Below are 24,484 nucleotides of genomic sequence, written 5' to 3' on the forward strand. Positions count from 1 at the left end.
TGCTGTTGATTACTGGATTGTCTGGTCCATACTCGATCATTTACAGATCATTTACCGCCGTCATATAGCTAGAATATTGCTGAGTGAGGCGTTAAACAACCAACCAACCAAACCAAACCGAATCTTTATGAATAAATCGATCGAATATAGACAGCTGTCCATTTCGAATATATAAAAATCAAGGCGGTCATCCGTTTGAAGGAATTCAAATATCACCAGACTGTTAAATATTTAAGAAAATTCAATATGAGATCTATTTTCGTCATTTTTGGTCCAAACTAAAATTATATTCTCAATTCATCGCCTACGTCAAAACATTGATTACACAACAGTAAAACTAGTCTCGTTTCCGACTAGGTATCGTCCTACTGCGCAACTTAGTACAATAACCAGTCCAGAATGTTGAGACCAACTCATTCAACTGTGGGTATATTAATCAGAAATATTTGATACATCTAATCGCTTGTCTATTGCAACACTACGCTCCCTCTAATGCTTGCAAACACGTCGTACAGCGTGCTCTGTCGTACAACGTGCTCAGACAAATGGAAATCTCAAAACGAGGCTCGGCCGCAAGAAAAGTTTGGGGTCTGGTACGGACTTGATATTATATCAATCACATTGTACGTTACAAAAATACACTTCAGGGGCGTAGGAACAGTGGGGGCTTGCAAATATCGTTTTCTTATGAAACAAGGAATTGGAATATCATGTAAGCACAGCTGTTTGTAGTTTCACTATTCGCTTTCACACGAGAAAATTCGGATCGGCTGAAAAGTAGGTCATTGTCTGAATTGGTTCATGAGACTCATGTTTCGGTTTGATTGGGCTTTCATCGTATATCTCGGCAAATATATAATAGTTTAGTTTTACGCCGCTCTTAGCAATATTCCAGGAATATCCCGGGTGGGGATGGGGTTGGGGGAACACAAGAAATGGGCTTCACACATTTTACCCATGTGGGGAATCGAACCCGGGTCTTCGGCGTGACGAGCGAACGCTTTAACTACCAGGTTACCCCATCGCTCCATGTGGCGATGTGAGGTGAAATAAGGTTTAACGTTGTGTTCAAGATTATAACACTTGTATAGCGACGTGCATGAGTGAGTGAGTATAATTTTACGTCGTTTTTAGCAATATTCCAGCAATATTCTTCGGCGTGACGAGCGCTAGGCTACCCAACCGCCCGCTACGTGCATGAACATATATGTATATGTACATGCATGTGTCTGTGTATGTGTCAGTGTTTGTGTCTGTCAGTGACCATGACAGCTTCGAGGTTTAACAGCGCTTGTCCAGTAATCATCCTCGATAATAGATTTATCGGAACGTATACCCTGGAGATTATCGAGGATAGCCCAGTAATATACAATGCCGCATTTAACCATAATACTCTTCTACCCAAACGCATTACACACCCCTCGACCGCCTCCGTGGTGTAGTGGTTAGAGCGTCCGCCCAGAGAGCGGAAGGTCGCGGGTTCGATCCCCGACCGCGTCATACCAAAAGCCTTTCAAATATGGTACTTGTTGGTCCCTGCCTGGCGCTCGGCATTAATGGGTACAACAAGGACTGGTCGGCTCGGAGTCAGTATAATGTGTCTGAGTTGGGTATTCATGCTTCACTGCGGCATGGTATCTCGGTGGGCTAGCACTATAAAACCAGCTTCAGTCTGGGCTAGTACAAGCAGCCGCACATACACATACACACGCATGCACGTCGTCATATGAGCGAAATATTCTCAAGCACGACGTAAAACCCAATGTCACCTCACCTCACACACCCTTCGAGCTGGACGGTCTTTGTTTTATCTCAAATTAAATTATTCTCCATAATACCGAGCTCCAGGCATGTAACGACAAGTACCATTTTAAGTGTCTATTGGTAGGACGCGGCCGAGGGTCGAACAGACGATGGACCCGGTCTACACCACGGAGGAGGTCGATAGTGTATTAATTTGTTTGTGTGGTTTGTTTGTTAGTGTATTTATTTTTAACTCAAACTCACCAATATTCCAGCTAAATGACGAAGGTCTGAAAATATGGATCAGACATTCCAGTGATTGATATCATAATCATCGATCCGCGCATTTACATGTAGATACGATGGCATGTGGGTCATATTTAAAGAAATCCACGGTAGTGGGGAGGGGGTGTATAAATTATCGAACATTTTTAACATGACCTTTTTCGCATATGTTGCTTTCACACCAACAGATGGTTTAACGTTGATCTGATAGTTCCCCCTCAGTTAGTTTTCCCGAGTCAATGTTTTTGGTTTAAATTGTTCAATATTAGAATATCTCTTTCCTGGTTATTGATCACATGCTGTGACTAGTGTCATGTGTTATTTTAGTTGTTTTGGTTTTTTTCTTCTCTTTTTTGTTGGGCGGTGAGGTAGCCTAGTTGGTAAAGCGTTGGCTCGTCACGCCGAAGACCCGGGTTCGATTCCCCACATGGGTACAATGTGTGAAACCCATTTCTGGTGTCCCCCACCGTGATGTTGCTGGAATATTGCTAAAAGCGGCGTAAAACCAAACTCACTCACTCACTCTTTTTTATGTTTTGACTTTGATGTTCATTACTCTCGTGTTCATGTTTGTTTCTCTTCTTTTTTGTTTTATTTTATTTTATTTTATCTATTTTATTTCTTATTAAAATATTTTATATTAGTTGTTTTCTGGTTAGTAATTGGCTTTCCCTTGCATGTGTTTGTGATGGGTAAAAGGCGGAGCAGGATACGCATCAATTTCACTTGCTATCATCACAATTCGATAAACAAGTAATTCTCAAACACATGCTTATTTTATAGTCGGAATCGGAACCGTACAAGGACTCTTCTTCTGTCAGATATTTCTTATGGTGATGGAAAGAGTTTCGTCCCTTTTATTGTTGAACTATTCAAGAGTGACTAGATTAGGGCCATTGCCGTCCAGGCGTATTTCATCACTGTATGTGTTTTGCTCAAATTGTGTGATTAATTACACAGTGGCTGTGCGTCAGTTTTACAGTATGCTCCGACTGGGTTCTCAGACTTAATGAAAGTCGGCAACAGACAGCGAAACATAAGTTTTCTTTGATGAATGTCAACCAGTCTGATTAGATAGTATACCACTGACTGAAATATTTATTCATTTGAACGAAGAACACAATTACATTGCGTGTACAGTATATACATAATAGTGGCATATTTTATACCCAGCATAGCATTAAAATGAATAACAAAGTAAGTGAGCACAATCATTGGACAACTTATAAAGGGCGAGAATTTGGACGTCTATGAGGATTACGTTTCATAGTACAGAAAACTACGTTCAGGAAGAATGCCTCAAATGAGTGATTTTAGTTTTAGGCCTCTTTTAGCAATATTCCAGCAATATCACGGCGGGGGACACCAGAAATGGGCTTCACACATTGTGCTCATGTGGGGAATCGAACCCGGGTCTTCGGCGTGACGAGTGAACGCTTTAACCTCTAGGCCTGCCTCAAAGGAAATGGCAAACATAACGAACTGTTTTGTCCTTCTTTGTCCCGGCCCCTTCATGTATATTTTAGTCGAAATGCGTATAACAAACTAAAATTAGTTGACCCACTGAGTTCGTTATAACGGTAGTTTACTGTTAAGTTCGCTATAACCGTAGTTTACTGTTGAGTTTGTTATAAAGGTAGTTTACTGTTGAGTTCGTTATAACGGTAGTTTACTTTTGAGTTCGTTATAAATGTAGTTCACTGTTGAGTTCGTTATAACGGTAGTTTACTGTTGGGTTCGTTATAAATGTAGTTTACTGCTGAGTTTGTTATAACGGTAGTTTACTGTTGAGTTTGTTATAAATGAAGTTTACTGTTGATTTCGTTATAATGGTAGTTTACTGTTGAGTTTGTTATAAATGTAGTTTACTGTTCAGTTCGTTATAACTGTAGTTTACTGTTCAGTTCGTTATAACCGTAGTTTACTGTTGAGTTTGTTATAACTGTAGTTTACTGTTGAGTTCGTTATAACGGTAGTTTACTGTGTAGTCTTATATTCATTATCCTATTCATCATCATCATCATCATCATCATCATCATCATCATCATCATTCACCTGATGAGGAAGTAATCATTTCAATATGACGCCATCCCCCACCCCTTTCCTGTTTTAGCAGCTATAACATGTATGTTGGTATTGGGCAAAATTCGCTCCACGCTTTAGGACTATATTTTGCTGTCTTCACTATAGTGTTGCGTTGGAATGTGTTTGACTTGATGTATTTCCGCTTTTGGAATAGGCATTGGCGCATTCGTATCGAGGGTCAGAGCCTTACGGGGAGACCTCTGGAAGCGAACAGAGAAATTTCAAGGTATTCCTAATTCTAATTACTTCCATTGCTGTGGTAGCATGGCAACAACACAATCTCCACGGTAACGAGGAATAAATCAAGTGGGTGTCACATCAGCTTCCACTGTTCCTAAGTTACCTTGTTATAAGTTCAAGAAGACAAGGCCGCAGAGTGATCAGTCGTCATTTTCTGTTTTAAAGCGGGTTGTGGATGTTCGTTGAAGAGTGCTATCAACAATAAATTGACACAAAGAATATAGCTTCATGAATATTCGCATATTGGATAGCATCAGCCTATTTTGTAAATGGTTGAACATATTATATTAACCAGGAGATACAGTAACAGCTAGTTGTGATTAATTCACCATCACTTCACACACTATGACTCTAGGAAACGGAGCAGGAGGAAACAGATGGCCCAGACAAATTAGACAAAGTGACGAAAAGTACGTTAATGCATCACTAAAATCAATGATGACACCAGGTGTTCATGGAATGGGATAGGTGGCACCCTCCTATCAGAAACATTTCATTAATGAAGTGTCAGAGAGTAAGGATGTGTAAACATTTCTCGATGGTGTAAGTCATGATATCAGACAGGCTGGTCTATACAATTACAGTAAACTAAGGTTGTAACGAACGCGCTTTAACGAATTCAACGAACTGACGGATATAACGAACTGTTGTTCTTTTATTTGTCCCGGTCATTTCACTTTAGTCGAAATGCGTTTAACGAACTACGGTTATAACGAACTAGAATTAGTGGTCCCTCGGGGTTCGTTAAAACCGTAGTTTACTATACGTGGCACAAGTGTGACGTTACGTGTCATGAGTGAGTGAGTGAGTTTGGTTTTACACCGCTTTTAGCAAGTTTTCAGTAGTATCACGGCGGAGGACACAGGTAATGGGCTTCACACGTACATTGTACCCACGTATCAAATTGAACACGGATCTTCGGTGTGACGAGCTAACGCTTTAACTACTAGGCTACCCCAACCGCCCCGTTAGGTGTCATGGTACCATGAATTAATATTTGTTAGCAGCGGTTTGAGCCAAATAACGCCCAGGCTATTAATGATCATTAACATCTCTTGTTCTGTATATAAAACAGTAAAATATCTGATTTCAGGACAAATGATTTTCCTCCTCTACGTTCAATATGATGGCATCAGCGGATGATGATGAGGAGCACCGATGCGGAGGTGTGTGGCCATCCCAGGAGACACGTCATGTTCCGAGACTGATATATGGCTAGCATCCCGATAGTGAATAATTACGTTCTGTTCCCCTGGGTACTTTGTTATTCACTAGACGTTAATCTTGTGAGACGGGGGCGTGAGGTTAGGAGGATGTCTAAGTCAATTGGGTTATCTCCCCTGAGTACGGGCGGCTAGTTATGTATGACAGCGCTGGTAGAGCAGTAGTTCGTGGTGTCGTTCGCAAAGCAGACTTTACGGGTTTTAGTCATCGTCTGACATTTATTTCATAAATGTTTTGTTTGCTGTGTTCTAAAATCGAAGTTTCACGCTAAAAAGATCCTGGAACCATATGGACTGAGGCCGTGGGTGGAAAGGTGATCGGGCACGGGCAAAAGACATATTGCTGACAGACTGAATGGTTTCACTAATTTTAAAGCTATGGTCCTTTTTAAGACATATTTTTATATTTGTCACGCCGAAGACCCGAGTTCGAATCTCTTAAATTCCTCTCTCTCTCTCTCTCTCTCTCTCTCTCTCTCTCTCTCTCTCTCTCTCTCTCTCTCTCTCTCTCTCTCTCTCTCTCTCTCTCTCTCTCTCTCTCTCTCTCTCACACACACAATGAACTATTACACACCACAGTGCACATAACAGGACATCCTGTTTTGATTGATAACATAGTTTGGTCATAGTGGGTCCAGGACAAATGAAGCCGTACTATTCTTGTAGTCTTGATAGTGTACAAATATACAGGTTCACATGATGTTTACTGATATTTTGAACAATAAATTGAAATGACGTAAATGTTCACTTGTGATCTAATAAGTTTAACTTGATAATCAAAAGGTTTGGGCACGCATACTTTCACAAGGGCACACCTATGTTTTTCGGTTTGGTGCCCAATAGCACCTTCGTAAAACACACGCACGCACACACGCACGCACGCACGTCGCTATATAAGTGTAATAAAGACCCACCACATCTCACCACACAGCATCAGCATACACTCATCCGGCCAAACACGCAACGCGGGTCTGGCGTTTAACTAATCTGTTTCACTGAACAAACTTATTCCCCACAGAAATCGTTCGTTCGCTAAAATTGCTAATTTGAGCACAGAGCAACATGACAACTCAATAGATCAATACCAGAAGAGACTCGACTCTCATATAATGCCTCCTCGATACACTGCTCGACAACAGATGCGATGGGTAAGGGACATAACTCATAACAGTGTTGCTCGCGTGTGGTCCTGCTTACCAGATTGCATTGGCGTGAATAGGTGAAAAGTGTGTGTTTAATATATGATAAGTACATGAACAGTTTCAGCTCATCGAGTTAATAGGTTCAGTTCATTATCAGTGACGTGGTATATTAAATTTCTTTGCAGTTTCAGAAACAAAGTGAATGTTTAAAATGCTGACTCTGGACGTATTTTTTTCGCAAAATAATGATTTTCGTAAGCGAATTCGAGTTTTACTGCAAACTGAACAAAATATAACTCCAAATTCAAACATTGATTACGCAGGGAGACGTTACTGAAAAATGTCTGAGCCATAATCGGAGCAAATATCTTTCCCCTGTGAACTCAATTTTGGCGAGGGGCGGTGGGGTAGCCTAATGGTTAAAGCGTTTGCTCAACACACTCACCCAACTCGGCGAGGGGCGGTGGGGTAGCCTAATGGTTAAAGCGTTTGCTCAACACACTCACCCAACTCGGCGAGGGGCGGTGGGGTAGCCTAATGGTTAAAGCGTTTGCTCAACACACTCACCCAACTCGGCGAGGGGCGGTGGGGTAGCCTAATGGTTAAAGTGTTTGCTCAACACACTCACCCAACTCGGCGAGGGGCGGTGGGGTAGCCTAATGGTTAAAGCGTTTGCTCAACACACTCACCCAACTCGGCGAGGGGCGGTGGGGTAGCCTAATGGTTAAAGCGTTTGCTCAACAACACACTCACCCAACTCGGCGAGGGGCGGTGGGGTAGCCTAATGGTTAAAGTGTTTGCTCAACACACTCACCCAACTCGGCGAGGGGCGGTGGGGTATGGTTAATGGTTAAAGCGTTTGCTCAACACAATCACCAACTCGGCGAGGGGCGGTGGGGTAGCCTAATGGTTAAAGCGTTTGCTCAACAACACACTCACCCAACTCGGCGAGGGGCGGTGGGGTAGCCTAATGGTTAAAGCGTTTGCTCAACACACTCACCCAACTCGGCGAGGGGCGGTGGGGTAGCCTAATGGTTAAAGTGTTTGCTCAACACACTCACCCAACTCGGCGAGGGGCGGTGGGGTAGCCTAATGGTTAAAGTGTTTGCTCAACACACTCACCCAACTCGGCGAGGGGCGGTGGGGTAGCCTAATGGTTAAAGTGTTTGCTCGTCACGCCTAAAAACTAAATACACCTCACTCGGCGAAACTCAGCAACATTCAAGCTATAGGCTGGCAGTCTGAACACACAATCCAGTGATTACAATCGTGAGCATTGATCTACGCAATTGGGATACGATGACATGTGTCAACTGGGTCAATGAGCGAGCCAGACCACCCGATCCCGTTAGTTGCATCTTACAAGCATGGATTTCTGAAGACCAATTCTAACCCGGAACATCGATTACCGTGATGTTCTGGATGTAAATATTTTGTTGAGATCTTGGAGAAAGATGATGATTTTCACTAGGTTGATGTCCAAAGAGAATGTATAATGGAACGAGACAGAGATGTGTCTGTGGTGTCTATTCAAGGGGGATACTTTCTTCGAAATGTGCCTGATTTCATCCAGCTATGGATGAGCACTCGGAAAAATGAGAAACTATTTTAACATGTGATCTTCTGGCACCACATACCACAGCTTAGATTGTATACGCATTATTGAGAAACACTCATCAACATCGTCTGCTTTACATCCGTCATCATCATCAATATTATAGTGAGTGAGTGAGTTTAGTTTTACGCCGCACTCAGCAATATTCTAGCTGTATGGCGGCGGTCTGTAAATAATCGAGTGTGGACCAGACAATCCAGGGACCACCAGCATGAACATTGATCTACGGATACGATGGCATGTGTCAACCCAGTCAGCGAGCCGGACCACCCGATCCCGTTAGTCGCCTCTAACGACACGCATGGGTTACTGAAGACCAATTCTAACCCGGACCTTTATGGGTTATCAATACTAGAGCTTTACAGATATATAAAGATGAATGCAGCAAAAAGGGTATTGGTGACCCTGGCACAGTAAGACTGGTTTGGCTACCCATCAACTCAAGGCCTTTGTCCCTTTCACACACAGCCCACTAGCGAATGAGACTTCTTCGCTGGGATGCCGAACCCTCCAAGAACTTCAAGGAGTTCCCCAACGCTGTTGTCTTCTGCCTTACCCAGGGTGTCAGAAGGGATGTGCTCCAAGTGGTAAGCTTGGGCACTACCCTGATCTGCGTCAAGAGGCCAGGAGGTACCACATTAAGCGCATCTAACACACTTTGAAGGAAGCGAAACATTTATGTCTTATTATTATGAAAAACTTTAGTTGTATCTCGGGGGTGTTCAGAGAAACGTTTGAAAGAAGTCATGCAGGCGACTTTGGTGAAACCCACAATGACGGCGCTTGTAGACAGGAAGTTGTGGTCGGGGTGCATCTGGGATTCGAACCCTAGACCAGTTAGCCGATCGTGGCACAGCCTTGTTACTCGAATAGAACACTAGACCATTGTACTTTCCAACTAGTGTGTAATTCACAGAACATGCTATTGACATGCCAAGCCTTAACAGATAAAATGCGGGTCACCTCAAAGTCATTGTATTTCATGATAAGAAGATGCAGGAAATACGTCCATGGACATTGATACTTCTACTGGCAGGGTGATTTTACAAAATCGCTAAATATAATAAAGTGCCTGTTCTCACTAACGTCAGCTTTAATTCGTTTGAGTTTATATAACTGCATTCATATTGTTGATATTCTAATATTTTGTCCTGGTGTTTCCTAGGGAAGGATTAAAGAGTCGCGTCCGCTTACAGAGCACCCAAACACTTAACCAACCAACAGCTGTGATGTCTGATCGTTCAGATTATTCGAGCAGACGTCACTTTCCACGTACTCCTCCTCATCGTTTTCAGAAACTAGTACCTCATACACATGTCACGGCTCGGAACGATATAAATGGACGAACATACAAAACTAATACATACAGACACACTTTCAGTACGCGCAGAAAGTCGTGTGGCCTGCCCGTACTGAAATTAAGCATGGCTGAGAGCAGTATGAACACAGCCGGGACATTGAATGCACGCAATATACAGGAAAGTATGGGGTTGTAACAATATACAGTATACTCACATTATCCCAGAATACTGACGATCGTGTTCACCACCAACATCCCAGCTGATCGATCCTAACACTATGCGGCGTCAGTTTGATGGCCTAGAGTGTCAGTGTTGGTTTCATGTCCGATACATACAAACAACAACAGGTGTCCACGAATCTAAATATAGCCACGCAGAGTTTCAAGCGCCATTCACCCATAACGTCTGTGACATTCGTCTTGTTAAACAGTGCGTGTAATATCTCTATTAACCAACTGCTCGAGTTGTCACTTGAAGTTGTGTTCTCAGTAGGTGGTACAAAATTATGTGTCCTCTTTGACGTATCTGCAGAGAAAGTTACGAAATTATTGTCGCGGTACACTGACTGTTCCAACAGGGTTACTGAGCGGTCATGTGACTACCGTCTAACCAGTTTGGAATGGTCAACAGATAAGCCTCATGTGACACACTTCCTTTACATATTGATATTGACAGCATGTGGTTGCACAAACAAGCTATTGATAGATAAACTGACAAAAACTGGTCCATGTATTCTATATACAATAAATAACGTTAATGCCAGAGATTAACCAGTCTCAATTATCCACCAAAATAGATTCATTTGGGCAAAGCAGTGTTGTAGGAATGGCTCAGTTAAAAGCAGTATTGACAATAGATTTCCGTGAATGAGGTAAACAGTCCTGCCCTATATGAAATATATATAACCATTGCCTTCCTCCATTCGGATGCTCCCACAGAATGCTTCTTGATATATAAATGTAAATTAAATAAATGCAGACACAGTAAACATTGTCAGCGTTCTCTCTTTTCATCAACTTCATTTTTTAACCTTTTATATGTTTATCAATATGTTTTTAAACATGGATTGGGTGTAAAAACAAAAAACAATAACCATCTATATTAAATTTCAAATCTCTATTACTTTTTACCTATTTCATATTTTTTTACCCTTTTTAATTCGGCCTCTGATTCAAATTTCCCTTAATACTTAGTTGTTTTTGTTTTGCTTTTTATTTGTTTTTTTGGGGTGTGTGGGTGTTTTGGGGTTGTTTTTGGGGGGATTTTTTGGGGGGGGTTACAATTTTGGCAGTAACACCACTCTTTCAAAATTTCTATTTTTTGTTCCCCATCATTTCTTAATAAGTGTCTTTCAAAAGTGGTATAAGCGGCGGTGGGGTAGCCTTGTGGTTAAAACGTCCGCTCGTCACGCAGAAGACTCGGGTTCGATGCCCCACATGGGTACAATGTGTGAAGCCAATTTCTAGTGTTCCCCTGCGTGATATTGCTGGAATGTTGCTAAAAGCGACGTAAAACTAAACTCACACACTCACTCACAAAAGTGGTTTCACCCGCCCTCCACACAGTTTGCATAATATTATAAGCGTCTGTTTGTTACCTGACATCGAGTAAGTTCTTACTATGCATACGTTCACACAATGTGTGGAGCCCATTGCTAAAGGCGGCGTAAGACCATTCTCACCCCTTGCTTCAGGTGTAGTGCAGTCTACGTAAACTTAGGCTCAGTATTATTCGTTACACTGCTATACTGAGTCTAACAACGCCCAGTCGGGAAGCGGAAGCGATCGTGCGGAAAATAGCATTCGGAATCGCTCGAGTTCTTAGGTAAAAGTTCAAACGGCATGTGCGAATGTTGACTTTCGTGATTTGTTAAGCTGCATTCTGATTGGTCAATTCAAAAGGTCAATTCTACCAGGGTTTGTTAGATTCAGTATAGCAGTGTAACGAATAAGACTGAGCCTAAGTTCACTTAGACTGTTGTGTAGTGTGATTTGAAGCTATGGACTAATTCGCGCTCACAAGTCACTAGTTCACCGAGTGGGAATCCTGATAACGTGAGGAGGAACGTCGGAGGGTGTGTCTGGAGTCCAGTGAGGTTGTTCATACGCTTATGATTGAATGAGTTTAGTTTTACGCCGCTTTAGCAATATTCCAACAATATCACGGCGGGGGACACCAGAAATAGGCTTCACAAGTTGTTCCCATGTGGGGAATCAAGGCCGGGTCTTCAACATGACGAGCGAATTCTTTAACCAAAGTCTATGATTTTAAAGATATAATGTTTTGCACGTTAACTAAAGATTTTATATTTCCTCTGTGAGCGTGTACATGTACGTGTTCACATTTTTTATTGTATAGAACAAACTGAGAAATATTGATTTGCAAGAAAGTTTTATTCACAAAGACACACTGACTGCCAGAGTAGGTAGATAGATAGAAGTAGGAGGAGAGAATATCTGGTACGAGAAGTTTGACGTCCCTTGACGTTGACCACGTCACCTGAAGAAAAATGTGAGAAGACTGATGCGGCATATATATCTGCTGTCATATCATCAAAAGGGTTTCAAAAAATAATTGAACTGACTCGGCAGAATTTCTGCAGACATCTGCAGGATTCTCTCAAATACCTTCGCCAGTCCATTAATAGATAGCAGATTAACAATCCCCTTTCATCCAGTAGTAGTTAGTTCCTAGCAAACTCTAAATTAAATGCTAAATGGGGCATTCAAATTCTTGCAGTTGGTATTAGATTAACTGAATACCAACAGGAGTTAGAAATAATTGTAATAATTGTCAAATTGTAATTCAAATAATGTTCCTGGAAACATTACTGAAGACAAATAAAGGAACTGAAGCATTGAAGATCATATATATCTAAAGCATAACCTATTTGAGATGACGTTATCATATGGATATAACTTATTCCACTGTTTCCACTTATTCACACATGCTGCCAAGGGTTCAAGCTAAATACTGAATGGTCACACAAGTGTCAGCTCACAATATATTGTAAACAGTGCCAGCTTGAATATCTGGACACAATGTTTTTGAAAGATTAAAATAGGGTGTCCTTAAAATACAGCCCCCGTCTAAATATATATCAATCAATCAAATCTTTGACTGTTGATTGTGACGGAAAGTCATCGAATACTATACTGAAAATATTTTATGATATTATCTGAGGGCATACCATTATCCAAGAGGTACCAAATGACAGATCGTTTTTCATTTTCTTCAATCTTTTTAGAAATATTATAATCCAATGTGTTGTGATGACTAATATCTCGTTAACCACATTACCCACATATATGAAACTTTGGATATGTCTTTGCTAATTATTCCCTCAAAATAAAAAGAAGCTTTTCAAACATTGTATATCGAGAATATAGTTAGGCCGACTACTTTTTGACCGACTCTCGTATGCCTGAACTGCAGATAGACTTACATGTTTCTATTTTCCAGGTGTTGTGATGATGAGAGGGATGTTGGAGGAGTGGCTGCCGCCGCTGCTGCCTCCCATGGGGTAGGGGATGGGGATGGGGATGCCGTGCCTGCTGTGGTGGCTGTGGTGGCTGCCATGGTGACAACAGCAAGCGTCGGAGTAGGGCAACAGCCACACTGCAAAAACAAGTTATAGTAGGATATATTTTAGTCAGAACAGGCAAATATAAACAAGCCAGCAGCGGAGCCCTGATATGAACTCCATCGAACACCTTTTGCTCTATCTTGGATCTCAAGTTCTAGCTAATCCTCATGTTCCAAATCCACAGCATTTGATTAATGTTCATGTGTATATGAGCAATGAAGATACATGGGCGCGGTACGAAAGTACGGAGCCTTGACACACACAATGTAGAATACATGGTGACTATCCCAAGATAATCCGTAATTAATAATTTGGAATAAAGTGAACTATTGTTAATAGGCAAAAGACCTGACAAAATCTTTTTAAAAAATCAAAGTCCCCGTTTCTTTTCGTCTGATCCCGCCTTTTCATGTAAGAGTAAAATATTAAAATAAAAAAAATATTAAATAAGTAAAATTAAAAACGCTGTCGACACTTACTATCATATTTTTGTTTATTACTGAATAGTGTGTGTATGTGCGTGCGTGCACATGTGTACGTGTAATGTTCATTGATATACAAAAGTTATTCACCAACTAACCATGCATTGTGTTAGTCCAATCATTGTGCGGAAGAAGGGACTTTTCGATCAATGTTTGATAGAAATGAAACTCGATCCTGTTTTCCATAATTCATACAAGGTAAAGAATTCCTTTACAACGCCCAAGTATCGAGTAGTCATCCAGTGGCATTATCAACGATGTTTACTGTCCATACAGTAATAAATACGTGTTCTTACCGGCAATACAGAGAACAACAAACAGTCCCAGGAAAGTTCTCATCTTGATGTAGCGTTGTGTAGTGTTGATTCAGACATTGTGATGTGACAATTCATGGAGATGTTTTTATATGATTCAGAAAGTCTTCAATACGCCTTTAATCCGATTAGGATCCATGGGGTTGCCATATGGTTAGCTCCAACTGTGTTCACTGTGGGAAAGCAACATGTTCGACCACGTAAGTCGACCTCAGGCGATGACAAATGAAACCCCAACCGCGACTTTAGAAACTGACAGATACTGGCTGGTAAATCAAGGGTTTCAAATCGCAATTGATACCTTATGAAAACAACCGAGTGGATAGCCTCAGCAAATAATATTTATCGGAGATTTGTCTTCTATTCAATCGTTATCGGAAGCCAGTTTTAGGTAACAATATGTGCATGTGTGCGATACAGAGGTGAGAACGAGTGGGAGTGAGTGTGGTTTTAAGTCGCTTTTAGCAATATTCCACTGACTGACTGACTGAGTTTGGTTTTACGCCGCTTTTAGCAATATTCCACTGACTGACTGACTGAGTTTGGTTTTACGTCGCTTTTAGCAATATTCCACTGACTGACTGACTGAGTTTGGTTTTACGCCGCTTTTAGCAATATTCCACTGACTGACTGACTGAGTTTGGTTTTACGTCGCTTTTAGCAATATTCCACTGACTGACTGACTGAGTTTGGTTTTACGTCGCTTTTAGCAATATTCCAACAATATCACGATGGGGGATACCAAAATTGGGCTCCACACATTGTGCCCATGTGGGGAATCGAACCCGGGACTTCGGCGTAACGAGCCAACGCTTAAACCATCGGGCTACCCCACCGCCCCCACAGAGGTGTGTCTACTGCAAACTGCACTACTATTTGCTCGTACATTCGGAACAAAATCCATGATCGGACTCCTGAGAGAGTGAATAATACTTTGTGTGCGAGTTCGAACTTTCAGCTACGTCACAATGAACTATGTGACGCAATAGTGACGCGTTGGAAAACCAAAACAGGAAGTGATATCTTCATTTTCAGTTGGGGTGTTCACTTAATCCATGGTTATCAACTGGTTATGGTACATATTTGTAACTTATCGGTGAAATATTCTCACGAATATTTTTGTACATAATGCAAGGTAGTATATTTGAAGTGTAAGGTGAATGATCCCTCAACTGCAATGACAACGTAGTTTTAACATTGAACACATTCCATGCATCCGTTCTGTTTATGATGGAAAACACCAAACATTGCTTTATCTAGTCATAGAGTGAATACAGACAGGCATTGAACATTGTAATATCCATATTGATTATCTTATATCACTCAATATCCATCAAAAAGCTCATTCCCTTTCACTGATTTACTCACTGAACTTGAAATTAAGGCACCCACTGATACATATCATGTGTTTCATATTTCGATCTATGCTTGAAGATTCAGAGTGACAAAAACTCTTCCTGAAGCTGCATGACAAAGGGAATTATTTAAACTTTCCCTTCATGTCGAGCAATATTCCACCAGCTTCATCATTTGATATTCACATGTCACTTTGGGGCGGCGGGGTAGCCTCGTGGTTAAAGCGTTCACTCATCACGCCGAAGACCCGGGTTCGATTCCCTACATGGGTACAATGTGGAAGCCCATTTCTGGTGTCCCCCGCCGTGATATTGCTGGAATATTGCTAAAAGCGGCTTAAAACTAAAGTCACTCACATCATGTCACATTTGAGGTACAATCGAACATGTCCTCTCTACCGAGATATCAATGCGCGTCACTCGACGATGTGGAGAACATTTCAAAATTTGATGGACCTGTGGCAAAAAATATTCAATCCCTATTTTGACTTGTTCCAATGTTTACAGGTGATCAGTGCATATGTTTATGACGGATGACAACGGTGGGGATGGATAAGCACACCTATTCGCGAGCGCCTGCTATCATCACTGATAGTGATTCATAAACACATGCTCTGTCATCGTATGTCATGTTCTCAACCACTGGATTGTCTGGTCCAGACCTGATTATTAACAGACCGCCGTCATACAGCTGTAATATTGCGGCGTCAAATAAACAAACCAACAAACATATTTTCATAATGCAGTCGGAAATGAACAATCAACTTTGGTTTCAGCAAAGAAATTTTGGGGTTGTGGAAGGGGTTTGGTCGCTTCTGCATTACGCGGTCTATGTTAATTTTGATTTATTATTACGTGATCTTACATCCAGTACATCTTTAAACCTGGTCTTTCTGCAATTGGTATGTTGTTTAACGCCGCACTCAACAATATTGCAGCTATATGGCGGCGGTTTGTAAATAATCGAGCCTGTCCCAGACTATCCAGTGATCAACATCATGAGCATCGTTCTACGCAGTTGGGATACGATGACATGTGTCAATCAAGTCAGCCAGCCTGACCTCCCCATCAAGTTAGTCGCCTCTTACGACAAGCATGGGTAACTGAAGATGCCCGGATCTTCACGGGTTGGGCTTTGTTTAAGGTGTATGTTTAAGGTCGTATGTATGTTGTACCTGGTCTACAGTCTCAGTTCAAGGCGTATGTTATTAATTCTTCCACACTACAAATGCAAACTCATGATATAGTATAAATTGTACATTATGGATGTCGAAAGGGTTTTGTCGCTTCTATATTCATAATAATAATAGTAATTTATAAAGCGCCTGTATCCACGCACTTGTTCATTATCAAAGCGCTTACACATTATTACCCCGGATAACCCAAGCTGCCTGTGAGGCGCTAGAATGTTAACAGTGTGGTATGACTTATCCTTCCGGGTACCCATTTACTGCTAGGTGAACAACAAACTCCCCTGCCTATTCTCAGATTCCTTGTTGGGCAGGACCGAAGCCTTAGAAACTCTTCGGAGTCAAGCTGCCTAACACGGTCACCCATCCAAGTACTCTCCGCGACCAACGTTGCTGAACTTCACCTAATTTGTGACCTGGGCTCTATCCAAAGGACCACACACCACCATAAGTGATTGCGTCAGCTGTTCCTCGCCATAAGAATATCACAAGTGATGATGTTTCTATGGTGGCTGATTAGGGCCATCGCTTTCTCGCGTTATCGCTTTCTCGTCTCGTGCTATCGCTTTCTCGTCTCGTGCTATCGCTTTCTCGTCTCGTGATATCGCTTTCTCGTCTCGTGATATCGCTTTCACCTGTTAAACGAGAAAGCGATTTATTATGTTTCAATCGTTTCCCCCAACGAGATAGCAATTAATGGAGTGCAGTTGTCCTCGATTCACCTTTATACACATATTAATTGGGAGCTTGCAATAAATGTCAACAAGCATGTTGTAACACGGAAACAGTTTCAAACACGACCGTGCTTGGAGGAGATGGAAGACATTATTTGTATGTTAAGTATTTTGCACGCTATCAGTGCATCGAATGCGATATCCACGTGTTCTGGTATTCATTTGATGAACCTGGAAAACGATTTGGGTGTCTACTATATACTCATGCATTTGGATAACCTAAGATTGTGGAAATGTGTGTGTGTGTGTGTGTGTGTGTGTGTGTGTGTGTAGGGGGTATTCTGCGGATATAGATACACTTTACAATTTACAAATCATACAAGATGAACATCACTTCCTTCTTTGACCCGTAAAGATCTGGGTTGGAATTGGTCTTCAGTAGTGCTTGTCGTAGGAGGCGGATAACGGGTGGTCAGGCTCGCTGACCTGTTTCACTCATGTCATCACATCCCAGTCGATACTCGTGCTGTTGAAAACTGGATTGTCTGGTCCAGGCTTGATTAGTTACACCTCCCGCAACATAGCTGGAATATTGCTGAGTACGGCATTAAACAAGAAACAACCAAAAAAAATCCTTTTTCTTTGTCCTTTTTATGCAGTTTCTCTTAACAGTTTACTGAAACATACCATTGTGTCTATCCAACCAAGGAAAAATTCTGCCATCAATCATCTTCTCAGAATTGTTTGATCGGCATTCTAAAAGATGGCGAGTGAATAATGGAGCATAAAGTGTATGGATGACAACATCTTGTTTATTGCATAGATCGACGTTTCGGTGTAGATTCTTACACCGTCATCTAGAATCTCTCAATAATCTAAGAATATACACCGAAACGTCGCTCTGGGTAATAAACAAAATGTTTTCATCCATAAAATTTTGTGTTTCATTATCTTCGCACAATGTTAACCGTATTGAAGGGCTGTGAATGTACTTGAAGAATCAATGGTACATGTAGCTGCACTTGTAAAGAAGTCGACTATATTGATGTTCCTGCTCACAGTATCAGAACTGTCGTTATGACCAAGATGATAGAAATACTGAACACAATTTGTCAGGTGTCAAGAATTATCAGTTGTTACTGACCCTCGCTTCACTTCAAAGTGTATGTTATTATATGGTCCCACTTCAAGATGTATGCGGTAATAGTCTGACTTTAATGTAACTGCAATTGATCTTTTTGTATCAAGGTTATTGCGATGATGTAATGATGATATATCTTATATCGATTGAATTAAAGCTACATCAGTGCACCTGTATATAGTTAAATATAGAAACAACTTGAGAAATGATGATTTGCAAGAAGACTTTATTCATAGAGATTTGTTAAGAGCCAAAGCAGATAGACAGACACAGGTCTGAGCGTGAGGACAAAGACTGGAACCAACATTTTGACCCATGATCGGCGTTGACCATGTACCCTGGAAAGAAAACATGAACAGTATTATATGAAAAGTGTATGTCTTCGTTGGTGTCACTTGAAAGTGGGTTCAATAATTGACCTGAATAAGCAGGATTTCTGAAGACATCGACCGGAAACGCCAAGGTTTTGGGTTTGGCTTTTTATGGGAAGCAGACCAATGTCTATTACTCTTGTTGTCTAACTTCGACAGCGTGGATAGCATTCCTACTTATTAACCTTATTAACTTATTACATTACGTGAACTGTCACTTGTGAACTGTCTGCAGTGTGTCAGTGTGTTGTTATTTGAAGAATATGTGTCCTCAACAACAACATGTTCCGTTATTTTTGGCTGTCAGTGTATATGATTGAACTACAGGTAGACCTACGTTTTTATTTTCCAGGTGTTGTGATGATGAGAGGGATGTTGGAGGAGTGGCTGCCGCCGCTGTGGCCGCCCATGGGGTAGGGGATGGGGATGGGGATGCCGTGCCTGCTGTGGTGGCTGTGGTGGCTGCCATGGTGACAGCAACAGCTCGCGTCAGAGTAGGGCATCAGGCACACTGAAACACACATGTAAATAACGTTACGGTAATATCTGAATGTTTACATGAACTGTTGTGGAATGTGCCAAGCGTAAGACGAGCTAACCAGAATCCGTAATTACTCATGTTGGGCGTGATAATGTGTCTTTTACTCATTTTTACTGCAGAGAATGGAGAAAAACGCAGTCAAACAATTCTAAATGAAACAAAGAAAAGAACTAGTATTTCCCTTGCTAAAACGGTTATTTGTCAACAACGCTGCAGATATTTTGCAAACGTTTTGAGTTAAAGGCAGAATCAGCCGTATTTATATTTGAAAAACTGTCTGAAAGGATTTGATGACAAATATGATACACGTATGCTTCTATCAAACCGGATGCACTTATTAATAAGTTTGACTAGACTTTGATTTGTTGTGTTTTCAATGACAAAGACTAATTCACTCTGATTATACCTTTCATTACTAATATGAGGCAACTACTACCGCCATTGTCTACATATTCACTCTTTTTGCTAAAATATTGTTAGCTCAGTTCACTTATAATAATGTGATAATGTGAGATTCATTAATGGCCAGGCTGTACGGTCAGTTAATCTCTCTCTACCACTAATTCATCGAGTTGCCAATTATAGAATTATAACATTATAAAAAATCCTTATCGCCCACAATAAAGAAGGTAACAGTTTCTTACCGGCCATGAAGAGAACGATGAAGAGACCAAGGAAAGTTCTCATGTTGAGGTTGTATTGTGTTAATTAAGACACTGTGCTCGTGATAATTAATGGTCTTGTTTTTATAGAGTCCGCAAGTCATTTAATACGCCTTTAATCCCATTACGAACCACGGGGCTGTGCTAAAGTTAGCCTTCCTGCTGTCTTCGTGGTAGGGAGGTTACACCATCTGAGGCAACCCCTGGCGATGACAAGTTGCATTAAACATGTTTTGTGATGAACGCATGGAATAATATTCACCCACACATGAACATATTGTGAGACTGAAAGTGATGTGTCCTTTGAAGCATATCGTGGTGGACATGGTATTTCTACGCAACTGGGATGCGATGACATGCTTGGACACCCGATCCCGTTAGTTGCCTCTTACGACCAAACTGGGTTACCGAACATCATTCTAACTGTAATCCTCAGAGAGGAATAATATACATGTATTTATATGGTACACATTAAGAGTGAGTGGGTTTGCCTTAACCCGGCTTTGAAAAGTAGTGAGTGAGTATGGTTTTACGCCGTTTTAGTCACATGAGAAGTACTGAGAAGCTGACAAAGCATATTAGTCAGGGCGGTTTTATGCTCATCAATCCAGTTATACATCAGTATAGCTCATCTCAAAACAGTTGCTCACATGCATCCTCCAGATTCAGTTTGCCATGTTGCTCATTGAGATTATTGTTGCTGTTATAATTGTAACTTTTCTGGAACTTCTCATCGAACAGTACCAATACTTCTCATCAAACAGTACCAATACTTCTCATCAGAACAGTAACAATACTTTTCATCAAACATTACCGATACTTTTCATCAAACTCTACCGATAGTTCTCATCAAACACTACTGATACTTTTCATCAAACACTACTGATACTTCTCAGAAAACAGTACCGATACTTCTCAGAAAACACTACTGATATTTCTCTGAAAACATTACCGATACTTCTCAGAAAACACTTCACTGACTGATACTTCTCATCAAACACTAAAACATTGCCGATACTTCTCATCAAACACTACCGATACTTCTCATCAAACACACCTTCCAAATATTACAAACACTGATACTTGCTCATCAAACACTACTGATACTTCTCATCAAACACCAAACGTTGCTGATACTTCTCATCAAATATTACCGATACTTCTCATCAAACACTACTGATACTTCTCATCAAACACTACCGATACTTCTCATCAAATATTACCGATACCCCTCAGAAAACACTACTGATACTTCTCATCAAACACTACCGATACTTCTCATCAAATATTACCGATACCCCTCAGAAAACACTACTGATCCTTCTCATCAAACATTGCCGAAACTTCTCAGAAAACACTGCTGATACTTCTTTGCAAAAAGTACCGATATTTCTCATCAAACACAACTGATACTTCTCATCAAACATTGCCGATACTTCTCAGAAAACACTACTGATACTTCTCAGAAAACAGTACCGATACTTCTCATCAAACACCACTGATACTTCTCATCAAACACTACTGAAACTTCTCCGAAAACAGTACCGATACTTCTCATCAAACACTACTGGTACTTCTCATCAAACACCACCGATACTTCTCATCAAGCACCACCGATACTTGTCAGCAAACACTACCGATACATTTCATCAAACATTACCGATTCTTCTCATCGAACACTACCGATACTTCTCATCAAACTCTACCGATACTTTTCATCAAACAATACCGATGCTTCGAATTCTCATCGAACGGAACCGATATCGAGATTCAAATGTCGCCGAAAGGGCTCATGAACATTTACGATAGGTATCAACAAACCCAACTGAAGCATCTCATCAAATATTACCAAGATTACATTACTGACACTTCCAATAAAACATAAAAGTGTTTCTCATCAAACAATGATGATACATCACAGTCCATTTCCGGACAAGTGCTAAAAGCGAGGGAGAATTGTTCTCACTTATTCAGCAACTTTCACCCCAATGTGTCACCTTGTCAGAATGCAAATACAAGGTCATGGTTATAAGCTGGACTCATTTGCTAGTAGTGTTTCACATGTTTCACAGCATGGTAATTATTTAGTTATATTTATGTTTCATATCATCTGTTTTATCTGACCATAACACAAATACAATAACGATCGCGTACCATGGTTCATAGTTGCTTGTTTGTTGGTTAACGCCGCAGTCAGCAATATTCCAGCTACATGGCTGCGATCTGTAAATAATCGAGACTGGACCAGGCAATCCAGTGATCGAAATCATGAGCATCGTTCTACGTAATTGGGAAACGACGAGATGTGTCAACCAAGTCAGCGAGCCTGGCCACCTGATCCCGTTAGTCGCTTCTTACGATAAGGCCAATTTTAACCCGGATCTTAATTACTGGTAACCGTGGTTAATGAAAGCCCCACCAACATCAGTTCAATAAGCGTATGATTATAGCACTATCTGGTCTAAACACTGCATCCTCTATTATATTCATATTATGATATCATAAATTTTTTCAAAGTTTCATGTTTTTTTGCTTTGCACTTTTGCAAAGTTGATCAATCGGCCGAGAGTGGATCATGACTTGCCCCTCTTCTTGTCCAGAACTGGCAGGAGTTGTCACGTATGGACACAGCATGAGTAGAACATTGCGTGTGGACGTCATGTGTTGGACTGACGAGAAACAGTATCATTATGATAATTTTAGACAGTGTAATTGTTACATATGTAATACAATAGTTGTTTCAATCCCGCACATAATGCATATATATTTATTCACATGATGGTATCATCCCAAATGTGTCACATACGATATTTGTTAAAATGAATGACTGTGTTTTTCTTAAACATTGTACTTTTCACAATTATATATGCTTCTTATAATGCCCTTGTCTTCATTTGACTTTGTACAATATTAAGTGTTTTGTCTTCAAGTGAGTGGGTGAATAAGTATGGTTTTATGCCGCTTTTAGCAATATTCCAGCAATATCGCGGCGGGGGACACCAGAAGTGGGCTTCACACATTGTACCCATGTGGGGAATCGAACCCGGGTCTTCAGCGTGACGAGTGGACGCTTTAACCACTAGGCTACCTCGCCGAACCTAATGTTTTCAGCTGTTTTGGTACATACATCTTGATGGATAGATAGACAGAGAGATGTGTGTTTCTGTGCGTGCGTGCGTGCGTGCGTTCGTTCGTAAAAATGTGCGGCAACGTGATATTTTGGCATAATGTCGCAATGTGGCTTTGTTGCTCTTTGAATATTTCTTGTTCCACAAAAAAGGGCGAAAAGCAACAGTTTCTAAAGAGGTCGCGTTTTTTGTGCTTTGGTTCATCTTTGACAGGTTTTGCTTGTTTACTGTAAGGGCGAGGAAGCGACAACGTCCCTTCTAGGATTCCATACTGCTGAATGTGTATTATAAACAGAATTATACGAAAACAGCTGCACGGGGTCAACTGAACTGTAAAATGTAGGCTATTGTGATTTTAGGCATGGTCACCGACTGTGAGTGAGCATCGTCACATGCATAACATAACTAGGTGTTAAAGCATGATCTACTGTTACAAATTTATTCATGTGATCAATAATGTGTGTGTTTTAAGCGTAACTCTATACCACATATGCTGCAAACAAGTATCCAAGTAGGTTTTACGTATTGGCAGGAACAGCTGGTGTCAGTACAGCCTTATGGTGCAATAGCGCATGGTTGTCTTTGTATCTCACAACGTGTACCGTACGTGGGAGTGAATTAGTGCATTAGCAATTGTGTGCGTGTGTGCATGCGTGCGTGCAGTATGCGAACTGGTGTGTGTACCAGCGTTTGAACCGATGTTTGTACGCGAGTGTGAACCACACTGTGTGAACTGATGTGTCTACCATTATGAACCTGAATATCACGTGTGGGCTTAACACATTGTTATGTGTGAACCTGTGTGTGTGAGCCAACGTGTGTGTGTGTGTACAGTGTGTGTAGTGTGTGTGTGTGTGTGTGTGTGTGTGTGTGCGCGCGTGCACAGTATGTAACATGGTGTATGAATCACTGTATGAACCGGTATGTGTGTCAGTCTGTAAACCAGGATGTGTGTCGGTGTGTTTACCAGTGTGTGAACCTGCTTCTGTACAGTATGTGTATCTATGCGTGAACCAGTGTCCCTGTGTACCATGTTATGTGTCAGTATGATTACCGTGATGTGTACTGGTGTGTGAACCACAATGTTGCCAGTGTAGCAGTATGTGCCACACAATGTGAGTACAAGCCAGTGTACTAATGTACTAATCCGTTTATGACATAGTTGTATGTGTGTACCGCTGTATGTATCAATGACTATACCAGTGTATGTACCAGGCAATCAACAGGTGTGTTAACCAGTGCGTAACAACACGTGTACCAGTGACTGGATTATATCATATTAAACAAGAGAGTCACACACAGCACCAACAATATTATTATTGATTTCTTTAAGCTGGGAAGTACACCCCATCCTAAACTGTACGAATATCTTCTTCCGGTTTCATTGAAAACATCAAACATAAATA

General features: G+C 41.1%; 1 protein-coding gene across 1 annotated transcript in view; it reads right to left on the reverse strand.

The window, feature by feature from the left end:
- LOC124265879 (cationic amino acid transporter 4-like) overlaps window positions 1-10,221 on the reverse strand; it is a 41,615-nt gene extending 31,394 nt beyond the window's left edge. The window contains exon 1 of the mRNA XM_046700730.1: window positions 9,849-10,221. The gene's annotated coding sequence lies outside the window, so the exon portion shown is untranslated. The remainder of the gene's footprint in view (window positions 1-9,848) is intronic.
- Window positions 10,222-24,484: the final 14,263 nt, after the last annotated feature.

The sequence above is a fragment of the Haliotis rubra genome, unplaced genomic scaffold, assembly GCF_003918875.1.
Source record: "Haliotis rubra isolate DU_JTF1 unplaced genomic scaffold, ASM391887v1 Scf122, whole genome shotgun sequence".
Classification (NCBI taxonomy): Eukaryota; Metazoa; Mollusca; class Gastropoda; order Lepetellida; family Haliotidae; genus Haliotis; species Haliotis rubra.